This window comes from Dermacentor silvarum, chromosome 1 (genome assembly GCF_013339745.2).
Source record: "Dermacentor silvarum isolate Dsil-2018 chromosome 1, BIME_Dsil_1.4, whole genome shotgun sequence".
In the NCBI taxonomy this organism is placed as follows: Eukaryota; Metazoa; Arthropoda; class Arachnida; order Ixodida; family Ixodidae; genus Dermacentor; species Dermacentor silvarum.
Genome location: NC_051154.1, coordinates 72,472,635 through 72,476,714, shown reverse-complemented (window position 1 = coordinate 72,476,714; position 4,080 = coordinate 72,472,635). Strand labels below are relative to the sequence as shown.

Genomic DNA, 4,080 nt, shown 5'->3' with positions numbered 1-4,080 from the left:
GCAGAGCCGCGACCTCGATGGCGCCGGTGAGTTTATTCGCACGTCCGTCCGTTGTGGTAAATAAAAGAGCTTGGCAACCTTGCGAGCTCAGAGGAAGGAACCCATGACGGGGTTGGTGAGTACGTCGCAGATGACCAGCAGGTACACGACCAGCGCCGTGCCGCCGAAAAAGAAGAGCAGAGTGGACGGCCATATCGCCGTTCCGAACATCTTGGCCTGCACAAGGAGAAAAAAAGTGTTGCTGCCCACTCCCCTCCTCCCTAAACTCCATCTCGGACAAAATAAAGTTTATACTACTACTGCGATCACTCGTTAAAGCCGGAGGGAAGACGAACGTGTGCATCTGCAGTACACGCAGATCTGCAGTACTGTATCTAGGTAACTCGACTGCGCGAGGCTTAGTAAGTGTGCGCGGTGATTCAAGCGTGTACGTGACAGAATGCTCGCGTTAATCATCTCAATTTGAAATGTGTACCAGTGGTTACGTTAGTACCGCTGCGTGGGGTGGGGGGGGGGGGGGGGGGGGTGGAAATGTGACATTTCAATTTGTGGAAGGTACTTAATGGATCTTTGTGGATCTTGACGAGCCTGGCTACCCCTGACAGCGCGGTACGTGAAATCGCGCGCTAGTGAGCGCTGAGGCGCTGGGAACCACGAAAAAAAAATATATAGTAACTAAACGAGAAGAGAGGGGTGGCTGGTGGAGGATGCTCTTTATAGGTATACAACCGAGACAGCGAACTTATCCCCACTGTCATAAGCATGGCCCCTAGTTTGTGCTGGATCTATATCTTTTTAAGGGTGGCAAGCCGACTGTTGTTATGACAACAGTCGGCTCCCCACTTGAGCGCACCCCTTCAGCTGGATTACGTGAACAGGCGGCTATCGCTTGCACCGAAAGTCAGCGTCTGCAATTATTTTTCTCCCAATATTAACGAGAATAGCATTCTTGGCATTCTGAGACCAGTTTTTCTTTCTGGCTATCTAGCTATGCCACCAGAAGTATAAGCCAATCTCGGGGATAGTGCAGCCACAAAAATGTGGGCTGTTCACGTCGGTATGTGCACTGGGTATGTGCCTCTCTTCAATGAACCTCTTTGACGCCAACTTGTGTCTCTGTGTGTTTGTGCCTCGGTGGCGCCACCAGCTTGTCCAGAGGAAAGCGCGAAAGAGGAGTCCGGCGGTATTACACGCGGCATACATGATGCGCTTCGTCTTTTCTCATACTTGCATAGTCATTACCAGTTAGTTTTGGGCGCAATTTTTGCCACAACTTGTTGTTGTTGTTGTTGTTGTTGTTGTTGTTGTTGTTGTTGTTGTTGTTGTTGTTGTTGTTGTTGTTGTTGTTGTTGTTGTTGTTGTTGTTTAACGCACGTGGAATTAAGGAGCTGCAACCGGCCAATAGAGCCGAGGCACGTCTGTTTATCGGGCGCGAAAGTGGCAGCGCAATGGATTGGTGTCGCCCGTCTTTAAACAGAGAGAAAATGCCCGTAAGACACTTGGAGCGCAGTAAAGACGAGATACGAAGACAGTGGCACACTTCGAACTCTCGTCTTTACAGCATGCGCTCCAAGTTTCTTACGAGAATGAAGTACCAACTAGTCCACCTTTCCATCCTATTAGAAAGAAAATGAAAAGAAGAAAGCCTTTTCAGGCAATGCGAGAAAAAAAAAAAAACTGCGTTAAGCACCGATGTATTTTGAGGCGCACTTTCTATAGTCACATCTCGAAGCTGGTGCTTGTTTCAGCGCTTCTACTAAATGAGAACCGCATCAAGCACTGACCAGCAGTGTTGCACCTTTCGCGCACACGCCTGCGCATAGCGACAGAAAACAATTCTAGCGGTCAAGTGACATAATGAATCATCTTTATCAGATAACTCCGCTTACAGTGGAATAATATCATCGCGCCGAATTTCGAATAATTCGAAGTGGATAACGGCACTTCCAGCGGAATATAGGTGCTTCTTCCGGACGTTTAGTGTCGTATATGAGTCACAGGTACTCGAGCACAGTAGTGTCACTAAGATTGATTGATTGGGTTTAACGTGCACAATCGACACACAGGCTTTGAGAGTCGGCGTATAGTTAGGGGCTCCAAATAAATTTGGAATACCAGGGGGTTCTTTACTGTGAACCCGAAGCACCGTATACACTAACGCTTTTGGCATTCCACCCCAATCGGCCAACCCGGCCGCGAATCGAACCCCCGCCGTCCGTCGTTTCACAGCAGGCGGAACTTTTGCGCAAATCGCCGATGCGCACAAAGTGTTACTCACCCTGAGTTTCATGTTCCCGACAAAGAGAACGAAAGAATCGAGATCGAAGTCTTGCACGTCCTGGTAGCCGAACACTCTGGACTCTATGCTGATTTTTGAGATTTTCAACCCCACAGCCGTCACGCGGGATGCCTGCGAATTAAACAACACATGTTTCGATTTTCATCGCGAGTTGTATTGATTTTTCTTTCTTCTTCTGAAGCGATCGCGGAGAAAGCATATTTCGAGTTGAACGTCTAGAAATTTCACGCCGCCATTCCTGATAGCTCGGTAGGTACAAATTTACGAAGATCCCACGCGCTGTGGCAGTCGGTGCATTAAGACGAGATACGCGCTATAGATTTCAGTGCGTCTCTCAAGCACCATGGCGGTCCTTGCAGAGCAAGTGCGAGTTCTATTCAGCATTAAAACGTGGTCAGCCACAAGGCGCGACGTGCTCGACCTTGAAGAAATGTGCCGCAGTGCCACAGTACGACGAGAGACGCGCAGCGAATTTCGGCGACAAACGCATCCTGTAATTTCTATCTTTATCGTCGGCTAAAAGATTGGCTCTCTCCTATTATAAGTAAATTGTTGCAATGCAACGCGGCTAACGCGCCAAGCGTCTCAAAGCGCTGGCTTGCTGGAGGGAAATCCTTAAAGTTGTTTTATTCCACCTTTTCAGGCATGCGTCCGTGGCTTAATGGTTTAGAGCTTCGGACTTATGTGCCGGGAGAACCGGGTTAGTAACCATCCAAAAGACATGTAATAAAACATATAATATAATATTATATATATATATATATATATATATATATATATATATATATATATATTCACACCTAGATACGTGTGAAGGTGACATAAACGGCCAAGAACTGACATACGACATAATCTACCGAGAAAGAGCCAAAGAAGGCTATCGCACTTAAAAAAAATATACATGTTTAGAAAATGGCATGTTGTTACGTCGACATGTAGCTGTATATTCCTTTCCCGCAGGCATGCATAATTATCATTTGTAGAAGTAGTCTACTGCTAACTTCACTTTTGCAACAAGGTCGCGCCACTTACTAACCAAGAGCTGGTAACTGCTTGTCACAAAGTGAACGAAGGTCCTCGAAAGGGCAGTTAGTATCGGCGCTGGTAGTTGCATTACTACCCAAAGGAGGTGGTGTATGCGACTAGTACATGTAACCAGTTCACAAACCATAGATAATAATGGCACCGGTATAGTGGCATTTGTGCCACTGTACCGGTATATAGTGAAATCACGTTAGTGGGGCCTTTTTTTGTTGTCAAGAAGCGCATCCATTGCCAAAAAAAAATTAGGTGGCTTCTGTTATCAAAGTATATTTTAAATACGTATGCGAAAGAAACAAGAAAAAATGTCACAGTTTCGCCCTAAGGGCGAAGCGATGAATGCGATAGCAACACAGCAATGTCATACGAAGTAAGGTGAGCGGCTTTGGTAGCAATATGAATTGTAGTAAACATGAGCTGATTAAGTAAGCAGGTGTGCTGCGGCGTAAGTAGACCGACACGAAGAGAGACTCGATGACCACGAGAAGGCGCGTGTGAAACGGTGGTGTTGATGAGAAGCGCTTCCCGTGGGCAGCGCGTGCGAAGGGACACACCTGTAGCGCTGCACTGCCGACCCGGGCAGCATTGCATGTGTAGCGTGCGTTGGAAAATGTGGCCCGACTATTACTAACTGATTGAAGAAGCGTGGTGTGAGCGCGCACAAACAAACATGAATAGATCACACTGAATGACTGCAGACAACGACCGTCAAAACGCTGGCAGCGAGCGGATATATACGC

General features: G+C 47.2%; 1 long non-coding RNA gene across 1 annotated transcript; it reads right to left on the bottom strand.

Annotated features, from left to right (window-relative positions):
* On the bottom strand, nucleotides 1–2,407 carry LOC125946405 (uncharacterized). The gene is made up of 2 exons (XR_007467563.1): nucleotides 2,279–2,407; nucleotides 1–216 (listed from the first exon to the last, which is right to left on the bottom strand). It is a non-coding gene; the product is annotated as an uncharacterized LOC125946405 (long non-coding RNA).
* Nucleotides 2,408–4,080: the final 1,673 nt, after the last annotated feature.